Source organism: Kryptolebias marmoratus, linkage group LG15 (genome assembly GCF_001649575.2).
Source record: "Kryptolebias marmoratus isolate JLee-2015 linkage group LG15, ASM164957v2, whole genome shotgun sequence".
Taxonomy (NCBI): domain Eukaryota; kingdom Metazoa; phylum Chordata; class Actinopteri; order Cyprinodontiformes; family Rivulidae; genus Kryptolebias; species Kryptolebias marmoratus.
The window spans coordinates 31,426,993-31,439,988 of NC_051444.1; positions in this window are offsets into that span (position 1 = coordinate 31,426,993).

The following is a 12,996-nucleotide window of genomic DNA, read 5'->3' on the forward strand; positions in this document are numbered from 1 at the left end:
AGCGAGGCGTCCCCCTGGACCCTCAGCGGAGCAGAACGGAGTCGCAGCCGATCCCCACTGAGACACGGGATGGTGAGTCGTCGTCGTCACGGCCGACGCCCACTGAGACACGGGATGGTGAGGCGTCGTCGTCACGGCCGACCCCCACTGAGACACGGGATGGTGAGGCGTCGTCGTCACGGCCGACCCCCACTGAGACACGGGATGGTGAGGCATCGTCGTCACAGCCGACCCCCACTGAGACATGGGATGGTGAGGCGTTGTCGTCACGGCCGACCCCCACTGAGACACAGGATGGTAAAGCGTTGTCCCTGCCGACCCCCACGGAGACACCGGATGGCGGAGAAGCGTCGCCAACCCCCTCAGGAATGCTGACCAGCAGAGAAGTGTCGCCGACCCCCTCAGCAACGCTGACCAGCAGAGAAGGCACAGAGAGGACCCAGAGCTCGGCAGAGGGCGCAGAGAGGTCCCCGGGCTCGGCAGAGGGCGCAGAGAGGTCCCCGGACTTGGCAGAGGGCGCAGAGAGGTCCCCGGGCTCGGCAGAGGGTGCAGAGAGGTCCCCGGGCTCGGCAGAGGGCACAGGGAGCTCAGAGTGGTCGGCAGAGGGCACAGGGAGCTCAGAGGGCTCGGCAGAGGGCACAGGGAGCTCAGAGGGCTCGGCAGAGGGCACAGGGAGCTCAGAGGGCTCGGCAGAGGGCACAGGGAGCTCAGAGGCCTCGGCAGAGGGCACAGGGAGCTCAGAGTGGTTGGCAGAGGGCACAGGGAGCTAAGAGGGCTCGGCAGAGGGCACAGGGAGCTCGGAGGGCTCAACAGAGGCTGAGAGCCCTGCAGGTGACTCTGGAGTGGCTGGAAGCGCTGCAGGCGGGTCAGGAGGTGAGACTGAAAGGTGACAGGGTGACAGGGTGATCTGGAGGTGAAGGTGGCTGAAGGCTTGTAGAATGATTATGCAAATGTCCTTTTAACTGGGTTACTGTAGTGTAGATGTGGGAGTAGTGAGCCAAACTAAGAAGATAAGGACGGGACAAAAGAATCTTTTCTATAAGGGAAAAGGCAACCAAGTTGTGTTTGGGGTCTGTGTTAATGGCAGTTGAAGAGAGAAGTCTATTTATCTGAGATGAAATGTCAAGCAGTTCTGTGGGTGTAAGTTCTGAGGCTTTTCTGTTGACTGCAAAGTGATTTGGATCGGGGGAAACCAAAATGCGGGCTGAAGAGGCTGTGGGTGTGTCGCTGTCAGTGAACTTCTCAGAGGCAGAAGGAGAGACTGTGGTGACGTCATTGATTTGTTCTACCGGAGAGGCCGTGGTGGCGGAGGTCCAACCCACCGGAGAGGCCGTGGTGGCGGCGGTCCGTCCCACCGGAGAAGACGTGGTGGCGGCGGTCCATCCCACCGGAGAGACTGTGGTGGTGGGCACCGCTGGCTTCCTCTTTCTCCGACGGCGGTTACCAGAAGCTGGGGAGACGAGTGCCGGAGGACAGGGCCCATCCCATAAAGCGAACGGATGATCCTCCCGCAGCTCAACTAGGATCTGCTCCTTCTCCTCGGTAGTGAGGGTTATTCCGCTGGTGGAGTCGGCTGGGTTCAGTTCTGGCTGATCCATTCTGTCATGATGTGGAGTGGACAATGGACCAGCGGAGTATAGACAGAAATGACCGGGTTTTAAAGTGCTGAGGATAATCAGATAAGTGGAGACAGGTGACATGATTAGCAGGCTTTGACAGGTGTAAGTGGGCGTGGCAGGAATGCAGAGAGAGAAATAGACTGAGGAGGAATGAGAAAGTGAAAAACAAGAAAACAGAAACTAAACACAAACCAATAAACTAAAACCGAAATAAAACAAAACACAGGAAAAAACCCAAATCACCACAGCGACTGTTTGAGGCTTACCTTCTGCTTTGCGTTTTTGTCTGCCTATCTTATATAGTGGAGCAGCACATCTGAGTTCTAAGCTTTGCAAAGCTCCACCCAACTTTTGGGTGAAATCAACCCTCTACTTTGATGACAAATTAAACTTCTGAAGCATTTGCTGACAAAACAGAGAAAAAAAATTAAAATTAGATCACAGTGTTGAGCTAAAGCTTTTAAGTGCCTAAATATTGGGGTCTCTCAGGGAAATACCTTTTTAGCATATCTGTTGATCAACAAGCACTAATGTTTTGTTGAAACACCTTTATAAATATGACATAAATTAGAAAAAGTAATTAAATTAGAAAGAAATTGAACAATTAATGCAATTTAAGTCATACCTAAGCAACTAAAAATGTACTTTCTTAAAGGTACAAGTAACTTTGTATCCCATATAAGTGATTATTGCCTACTGCCATCGACAACACACTGCACAAGATTTTTGCCTAAAACCTTAGCATGAATTGTTGGAGTCAGCCCTGTCAGCCAATGTGTTACCAACATAATTTATAAACACTGAACAGATTTCAGTAAAACTCTCAGAAAGTAATCACTGACTACATCTACAACTTATTAACTTTTGGAACCCAACTTTCAACCTGATTTAAGATGGTTTCCACAGTTTATCAACATTAGCCAGCACAAAAATGGCTATAACTTAGTTTGTATTACAGATATTAAGCTAAACTTTAGTGTGGTAATAGCTGACAGTCATTCACAACACATACCCCTAGCACTAACACATCTTTCAAGATGTCTCAAGATCACATAAGATTGTGTATAGGTGTTTTTTTTTAAGATTCAGAAGCCTTCAGTTTACCCCTGAATCTCTCTCTACAAACCTTTACTTTTATTGGACCTCACTATTTAGAGAAGCAAACAAAAATACTAATTGGTACTTGTAGATTTCCTCTGGGCAAAATAAAATGCAGAAACTTGAAAGCATGACTTTGCCAGTATTTCCACTTTGACACCATTTCTTTTCTCCTCAAAGAGGGGCGGGGGCGTTTAAAGGAATAGGAACCAATGTGGTGCTGCTCCACTCTAATAGTAGTGCTGTCAGGAAGTGAGAGACACGGGTGTGTGGTTACCATGGTGACCCTATGAAGCACTGGTAGCAGCTTTAACATTTCTTCTGATCTTGGGTCTCTTTACTCTTCTTCTACAGTTTATACAGAAAAAGTCGGCCATTTGATCAGATTAGATTACTCGAAAGGAAGTCTCAAATTCCTGTTGGGCTCTAGAGGAAAAAGATAATAGAGTTTCAGGCAGGAGCTGCATTGACAGCTTTGAACATTTTTTCTGAACTTTTATGGTTACTTCTGTCCTTTGAACTATATCCTTTTGGAAACCTTTTATGACTAAATAAAAGGTTTTTATCACCCACAGTGAAGTACGTATAAAAACTTCCCACGCAGCATTAAAATGGACATTCAGGTTAATAAAACCCTGTGTAACAGCTTGATTTTTTTGTCCAAACAGTTTATTTACAGATGTGGACTGATGAAATCTGACACATGGTTCTAATCTGCCTGAATGACTCGGCAAATTAGAGAGCAGTAAGACATGGAAGAATTTCAGTATGAACTTCAGCTGTTGTTACTGGAAGTTGGGCCTTTGAAAGTTTTATTTTAAGATACTTTATGTAAAGTGGTTTGGTCTTGTTCTGAGAAAAAAAAACACAAAAAAGAAGCATTCTTTCTGCAAAAATGTTGCTTCAGCTGTTTCCCCATGAGATCAGCTGCTTTTTGGAGTCACAGACATGAAAACTGTTTAGTTTGACTGCAGCAGCTCAAATCACTGATGATTCCAGTTGAATGCATCGTTTGATGTGAAGGTGAAGAAAAGTATCTGGTTGATCCTGAGATCTGGTTCTGACCCAGGTCCAGGTGAACCAGAGACCTACACCTAAACCAGTTTGTGGTCCAATTCAGGGGAAAGCTGGAATTTTATGTTGACCAATGAGTGATTTATTTTGTTTCCAAAGTTATTGATTGTGCACATGTTAAAATCTACAACACAGGTAAGCTGTTTTCACCAAACATAATTTTTGTTTGTTTTATTTAAGGAATTTGTGCAATTAAAATAATTCACAATAAATTGAGTTTATGATTTTAAGAATCTCATTTCACAGTCACATCTGACTACAGTAAAAATAACTTCTTTTTTTTTCGAATCGACAGTTTGGGTGGTAAGCTTTTTTTAGAGGAATGTGGCTGACTTCATTTTTGTAAGTTTACTCTTAATATAAAGGAAAAAAAATCCAATCATTATTTAAAAAATGGTTGACATGTCACAATCTGCTGTTCCTGCCACGTCTCTGCTCACAGTTTTCTAAGTCTCCGTAATCTTCCACTGCATCTCCGCCCATGCCACACCTCTTGGTTCCACGCCTCCTGCAATCTACCTGATCATCTCCACCTGGATTCCACAGTACATAAGCTCACTCTCTACTCCAAGCCAGTGCCAGATTATTGAATGGTTCTGCCTAGTAGATGTCCAGCGTTTTCTCACAGTCCATGCCTGCCTTGAAACCCTCGACCCCACGCCTGACTCTCGACACTCGTCTTTTGCCTGCTCCCTATCGGATACTGTCTTGGACTTGGATACCTGGTGAACGACCCCTCTTCTGGACTCTGGACTTTGCCCTCAGGATTCTCCCTTACTGGATCTGGCTGCATCTCTCTGTCTCCCTGGCTCTGATCCCTTGCCTGTCCCAGGACTTGTCTCTACGCCCAAGCCCCACAACAAAGACAGACGCTGCTACCAACTCGCAGCTCCCGGCTGTCTTACCTGGTTCCAGCCAAGGCCCGCTCCAGTCCGTGAGTGTCCTTTCTGGAACTATTGTTTCATCTATTCTGGGGTTGTCTAATAAAAGGTTAAACCTTTGTCAGTGTCTGCTCATTTTGATTCCACTCACGTCTGCCTTTGTCAGAATAATTTGACCGTTTAAAAACATGGAGTCCAATGAGCAGCACTGGCGAAATAGCATTGAAAACGCTATTTCAGGGTTGGAGGGCAATGTTCAAGACATGACGCAGTTAATGTGCGACATGTCGGCGCTTAACGTTACGTCACAGTCTCACGTCCCTCCACCAGCTTCGTCTTGCTTTTATGTCTCCCCGATGCACGAACCGAAGCTACCGCCTCCTGAAAATTTCACCGGCGAAGCTACTCAGTACCGACCGTTCCTCACTCAGTGTGAGATCCACTTTCAGCTGCAGCCATCTTCGTTCCCATCGGAGCGAGCTAAGGTAGCGTACGTTATTTCACTGCTATCTGGTCGAGCTAAGTTGTGGGGCACTGCCGAGTGGCAGCGCAATTCACATTTTTGTTATATCTATAAAGATTTTGCAGCAGAGTTAAGAAGAGTTTTTGATCCTATCGCTCCCGAGCGGGACGCTGCACGCAAATTGTTCTCACTTAAACAAGGCAGACGGAGTGTCACAGAATATATCATCGACTTTCACACACTAGCCGCTGATAGTCAGTGGAATGATCCCGCACTCACAGACGTGTTTTTTCGAGGCTTGAGAGATGACATTAAAGATGAGCTTGCAGCTCTAGACCGTCCCGCGGATCTGAGGAGCCTGGAGGAGCTGGCGACCCGGATTGACACTCGTTTAACGGCGCGAAGGTTGGAAAGACGTGGAGGATATTCATCACGGGATATAAAGAACAATATATATTTATTAGGGTTAGTTAAGTTGGAGAACTCCAGCCCAGAGGAATCCACTGTGGGGACAGAGGGGAGTCAGGCGGTGAATGACACTTTGTCTTTGAGTGGAACTGGACCGGAATTGAATTGAATCAAAAAATAACTGGCTTACTTGTTGTTGTCGTTCCTGGAGTGTGAGGGCTAGGAGACAGGACCAGGATCCAATAATCCACAGTGTGACCTGGTGAGTATATTTACAGTGCAACCCAAAGATCGAGGCGTTGGTGAGGGAACCCAGGGAGGGAGGAGAAGGTGAGGGCTCAGGAGTAGAAATACCAGGAACCAGGTGAGGCTCAGGAGGCGAGACGTAGTGCAGGAACAGCTGCTGCTGCAGTGACGGGTCCAATGGGGAGCTTGAAGTCTGCCAGCCGCCAGACCACTTGAGCATAAACACTATGAGCACAAGAGAGAATACTGAGACCTGGATACATAAATGACACAGAGTCGCAGTGAGCCAGGTAAAGTCAAACCTAAGTAATTCTTTGTTCCGGCGCTGGTCTGGAGTGAGGCTCCACCTTAAAATAGCTCCCCTCAAGGTCCCGGTAATAGGCAGCAGCTGTGGAAAAAGTAATTAGGGAGAGCAAGACAACAGGGAAGGGAGAGGTAGAGGAACCAACCTCTACACCTTCATGCCCTTACTTCATGCAAGTCCCAATTTCTTTGGAGCAATGACGCTCAGAGGGCATTCCACTTATTAAGAGAGTCTTTTGTAAAGGCCCCAATTCTGCACTCCCCTGATATAGAGAGACAATTTATCGTGGAGGTTGACATCTCAAACACAGGTGTTGGGGCTATTCTGAGTCAGGTGGGAGAAGATAATCGCGTTCACCCTTGTGCTTATTTCTCCAAGAGACTGTCTAGTGCAGAACAAAATTACGACGTGGGAGAACGAGAGCTGCTGGCAGTTAAGATGGCCTTGGAAGAATGGAGACATTGGCTGGAAGGAGCTAAGGAGCCCTTTGTCATATGGATGGACCATAAAAATATGGAGTACCTTAAGATGGCCAAGAGGCTCAACTCCCATCAAGCCAGATGGGCACTATTTTTCTCACGTTTCTCCTTCTCACCTATAGACCTGGAGATAAAAATGTCAAAGCGGATGCACTTTTCCGTAACCATGATAGATTTGAGGATGGACCAAGACCTGAGTCCGAAGAGTTCATCCTTCCACAGATGGTGTGGTTGTCTGTGACCAGGTTGGAACAAGAACTCCAGCAGGCCCATCATGCTCATCCACCTCCACCTTCATGCCCACCAGATCGCCTGTTCGTGCCACAGACCCTAAGAAGTAAGGTTATCATGCTATGCCATAGTTCAAGACTTTTTTGCCATCCAGGAATCAGCAAGACGTTGGCGGTTGTGAGGTCTCAATTCTGGTGGTAGGCAATGACGAAGGATGTTCGAGAGTTCATGTCTGCCTTTCCTTAGTGTGCTCAGGCCAAGGTGTCTCGTCGTTGCCTGGTGGGGTTGCTACGTCCTCTTCCCATTCCATCGAGACCATGGTCCCACATCTCCATGGATTTCATCACTGACCTTCCTGCTTCCTCCGGCAATACCGTTATCCTGACCATTGTAGACCGCTTCTCAAAGATGACACACCTAGTGCCTCTCAAGAAGCTTCCCTCGGCCAAGGAACTGGCTGAGGTCTTGTCCAGGGAGGTCTTCAGGCTGCATGCCATCCCAAAAGACATTGTTTTGGACCGAGGGCCCCAGTTTGTGTCTAGATTCTGGCATGAGTTCTGTAACCTTCTGGGGGTATCTGTCAGCCTTTCTTCTGGTTTTCACCCCCAGACGGATGGGCAGACTGAACGCACCAACCAGGAAGTGGAGACCAAGCTGCGCCTTCTCTGCTCTGCCGAACCCTCCAAGTGGTCACAAAACTTTCCATGGGTGGAGCACGCCATCAACGCCCTGCCTTCCTCACCTACTGGGTTGTCCCCGTTCTACACTGTCTACAGCTTCCAGCCCCCTGTGCTCTCCCTTCAGGAGAGACCTGCTAGAGTCCCTTCGGCCTAGGCTGCAGCTCACCGGTGCCGCCGTACCTGGACCAGGGCCAGAAAAACCCTTCTCGAGACTTTGGCGGTATACTCCAGGACAGCCAACCGAAAGAGGTCCAAGCAGCCTGATTACCTGCAGGGCCAGAAGGTGTGGATTTCAACAAAGGACGCACCTCTGAGAATGGAATGCCGGAAGTTAGCTCCCAGGTTCATCTGGCCGTTCCCAATCTCTAAGGTCATCAACCACGTGGCTGTCCGGCTCCAGCTCCCCAGGAACTCCAGGTTCCACCCAACGTTCCACGTATCCAGAGTCAAGCCTCAAATGACGTCCGGACTCTATCCCTCCTCCAGACCCCCTCCACCCGCCCAACTCATCGATGTCCGGCCTTCACGGTCAAGAAGCTCCTGCAGTCCAGACGATGGGGGCGTAACGTCCATTACCTCGTTGACTGGGAAGGTTACGGCCCAGAGGAGCGTTCCTGGGTTCCTGCAAGAAACATCCTGGACAAGACTCTCATCAGGGACTTCCATAAGGCCCACCCTGGTCAACCTGGCGGCCCGTCAGGAGCCGGGCCGTAAGAGGGGGGGCTCTGTCACAGTCAAATCGAATCATTATTTAAAAAATGGTTGACATGTCACAGTCTGCTGTTCCTGCCACGTCTCTGCTCACAGTTTTCTAAGTCTCCGTAATCTTCCACTGCATCTCCGCCCATGCCACACCTCTTGGTTCCACGCCTCCTGCAATCTACCTGATCATCTCCACCTGGATTCCACAGTACATAAGCTCACTCTCTACTCCAAGCCAGTGCCAGATTATTGAATGGTTCTGCCTAGTAGATGTCCAGCGTTTTCTCACAGTCCATGCCTGCCTTGAAACCCTCGACCCCACGCCTGACTCTCGACACTCGTCTTTTGCCTGCTCCCTATCGGATACTGTCTTGGACTTGGATACCTGGTGAACGACCCCTCTTCTGGACTCTGGACTTTGCCCTCAGGATTCTCCCTTACTGGATCTGGCTGCATCTCTCTGTCTCCCTGGCTCTGATCCCTTGCCTGTCCCTGGACTTGTCTCTACGCCCAAGCCCCACAACAAAGACAGACGCTGCTACCAACTCGCAGCTCCCGGCTGTCTTACCTGGTTCCAGCCAAGGCCCGCTCCAGTCCGTGAGTGTCCTTTCTGGAACTATCGTTCCATCTAGTCTGGGGTTGTCTAATAAAAGGTTAAACCTTTGTCAGTGTCTGCTCGTTTTGACTCCACTCACGTCTGGCCTTGTCATGACATTATTATAGGTCTGGTGCAAAAGAGTTTAGCTGAGCTGTGACATCATCACTGTGCGCCTCCGTTCAAACTGCACTGTATTCTCATCGCATTTAGTATTCAGAAATGACCCAAGGTATCAGAGCACCTTTGATGAAGGGTCTGTGTTGTGGACAAGCATGTTCTTAACTCAAGGGTAAAATACTCTGAATATTTAACCTCAATGTAATCAGCTGTTCTGAAACTCAGAGTATCCCTTCTCAGGAAAGGTAACTCAGAGTTTATGGAAAAACTTAGAGTTGGCTAAACCTCCCTTTTGGAAAACACCTTTGGACACTTTGATTTGTGATTGAGATCTTTCTGTTCAGTCAGGGTCAAAGGTCAAACTGTAACTTCAGAATCTCACACAGTATGGGATCTTTGAGCTTTGAGTTTTACACAGTTGTCTGATTTGATTTTGAGAACAGACTTCAAAAAATAAATAAAATTAATTTTCTTACTGTTTTTTACAAACACAAAACCTTTACGGAAGCCCTGGAGTAAAAAAAAAAAAAAAATCCAACAATAAGATTCATTTTCTTAACTTCTACCAGTGAAATCTTTCCCTTCCTAATTTATAACTTGTGAAGGAGTGTTAAACAAAGCTACTTGGGTTCTTTTTAGCCAGATTTGCGTTTTATAAATGCCATCTGTAATATAATTTAAAAGTGTATCAATGATTTAACTGGGGAAATCTCACTCTGTAAATTATTGCTTAATAATTGACCGAAGTATAGTTTCACTTTAGACCCTCTAGTGGCAGAAAGGAGTACTACAAAAACAAACCAGAGAACAAGCTTCCCAAAGCCAAATCAACAAATGTTCTTCTTGCTTCTTCCAAAAGCAAAAAGAAACAAAAAATGTTTTAATTAAAATACTGAAACCAAAATACAAAGAAGACAAAAAAAACAGCCAATCAAACTGATTATTAAATCAAAACAACAAGATAAACACATCATCAACAATCGATAATAAGGCCTCAGCTGGCAGATTTAATTCACTGGGTGAAATTAATCCTGTGAACATTCAAACAAAAGAGATTTGAGGCAGATTAGTTTCCCAGAGGAGAGAAACATTGTTTTTCTTCACATTAAGTTCAGGTGAAGCAGAAACTCTCCTCGGTCACAAACAGACCTGGGTGTTGATGTGTGAGGAAACAGGCTGTTCAGTCCTGCACGGAATGCTGGTGTTTTCCCCTCATACCTCGTGGTTCTGAGATGTTCTGTTTTTCAGGAGTGGAGGAGTCGGTGGGGGTTCCGACACACTGCAGGAAAACAACGAGCAGAGGAACGAAGGCTGTCTGAATCAAATTCATTTAGGAGCAATAAACAAACCTGAGAGGTTATCAGGATTCATCTGAGCCAAGGAAAAAAATAGAAATAAATTAAAGGCCTTGTATTATTTGAAGGAATGCATATTGCCCGCCACCTTTCATTCCAGAGTTTGAGACTCCATTATGATGAGAAGGGATGGAAATATAGCTGTTATGGACAAATCACATTAATCACAGTCTCATGCAATATTGTATCATTGCCTTATGTTTTAATATTGTGACTTCTCATGACATGGTAGCTCTCAAACAATATTATACGGATGACATGCAGCTACTACCACACAAAACCTCAGCTAAAGTTTTGTAAAACTGACAGAGTTATAGCCATTTTATTGTCATTTTTGGTTTTGGTAAAGTTGCTTAGCACTTGTATTGAAAAAATGTCTGAGCTGTAAGTAGCAGAAACCTCTGGTGGCCATACATATATGTTTTTATTAATTTACAGTGATTCAAGTAGCACATATGACAAGTTAGACAAGTTCCAGTTCTGAAGAAAAATTTTGAGATGAGATACAGTGGGAATCAATGAGAGTTTTTGAAAAAACATACGTTTTGATGTATAAACTGTAGAAAAAGCTTTTTAAAAATGTTGTGAAAACTCAACCAGTTCATTCATGTAAAGTTCAACTTTCTGTGACCTGTTTAAACTTTGAATGATGTTTCTGTGAAATCTGAGCTGGCTTTCACCATACGCTTTGACTGAATCTCGTCGCTGTTAATAAGGAAAATTTTGCAAGTTTTTGTTAATTTCATCTGCACGATGCGATATACTACTACTAAAAGTCAAAGCACACAAATCCTTATCAAGATGCAGCAAACCAAAGATGAAGAATAATGGGCAAATATAGCTCCTAAAAGGGTGCTTCAGTGTTTGTACTTTGGGAATGACTCTACATTAGTTAATGCCTTTCTTTTCTTTTCATTTTATTTATTTTATCCAATGATTATATATTGTTGCAAAAAATAATCTAAATTTCAGTACAATGTGCAAGACAGGAAGAACCAGGAAAAAATCCATCTGTTCCAGTTTCCTACCCACAAATGAACAACAACCCACAACTTTTTAATGAATTTATACCCAGAAACACTGGCGTTTATATTGGTGTGCTGAAAGTGGTGTCAAATTGAGAAGATGCATGAAGTCTGAAGATCTGAGGACAAAACTCTGTTCTTGTTGTTCAACAACAACCACACTGAGAAGTTCAGAAATGATTTAACCCTCTGATTAACCAACAAATAATTAACTACAGTTTAAAACTGGGAGGAGGTTTTATTTTTATTTTTTTAAATGATTGGGTACAACAACTGAAACTAAGTGTAAAAGCAACCATAGTCAAAAGAAAAACTCAAGGTTGTCTGGGTCTTGATCTGCAGATGTGCTGATCAAGACCACTTAAAAAAAATACAAGAAGGTTTGAATGTTTGGAAAGAAAATTAAATATAAAGAAACCAGAAGATTTCTGCAGAAATGTTGTTGGGGGCCAATGCAGCTGCTGCCTTAAACTCCAACATAACTTTGTAATAATCTAAACCTACATATTAATGTATGATATAGGAAAGAAACCCAAGATTTTAAAAAAAGTTACAGCTGCTACTAGTGGCTCATTATGGTCACCATGGTAACCACACACATGTGCCTGTCACTCCCTGACTGCCAAGTTAATGAGAGGCAGATAGAAACAAACTGAAAATAAGCCACAAAAAGTCGCTTTGTGAAAACTAAAAGTCAGATTTGATAAGTTTTTGAATTGTGAGCAGCAGGAGGCTCTGCTCTTACAGAAACCTAAGGTCTCTGAGCACTATACCTGATACAGCTGAATGTTTTCAAATTTGAATGGCTAAAATAAAACAAAACATTCTGAGTCAGCAGTCACTCAAAAATAATTTTTCAAACTGTATTAACTAACACTCTTAATGAGGACTGGCTCAAAGGTTCAAACAGAACTTTTTTTTTTTTTTACCTTAGCATATCATCTAGAATGAGCTCAACTAACAGATTTTTGTTTCTGGAGAGCTTTTCCTTTAGAAAAAACTGCCTAGCAACCACAAAACTTGTATCAGATGATCTTCTGAATGAATGCTCCTCAGAATCTGGAGGTTCTGCAACATGAAACTTTAATTTCAGGAGGCAGATAAACATACGTTGTTGATCTGAACACAAAGTGATCCTTTAGAGCTGAACTGTTTCTCCACTCAGAAGAACATCCCTTTGACCTGAGCCGAACCACAGGAGGAGGATCAGTCTGTTGTTTGATCCACATCAGGTCTCGTCAGGACAGCAGGTGTTAGCTGTGGGACTGCAAAGCAGCCATCAGAGGAGGGGACCAGAGAGCAGCTTCTTCTAGGTGACCCGGCAGCCTGGTGCCTTATGGTCAGGTTCCCGCCGTGCGTTAAATCTGCAGGACATCCAGCCGAGCCCAGGGTTCATCGTGTGAGAGGTAAAGCTGATCTGGGACACGTGAGGAACGGGATGATGCATGTCAAACAGTGGTGAGATTAAGGGAAAGGGGTTAGAGCTGCAGTGTGACTGTGCGGCTCGGGAGCAGCAGGTAATCATGTTGGTTAGGTGAGTCTGCCCGCCGTGTGTGGCTGACCTCATCCTGACTGCTGCTCACACCGAAGTAAAACAGAGGCTGCAGTTCCACAATAAAAACCCATACAAAGTACACACTGGCATGTTTCCACTTTGAATCCTTGACCTTGAGCAACATGTGCACTTTCACCTTTAAAGGCTGATGTGTCCTGAAC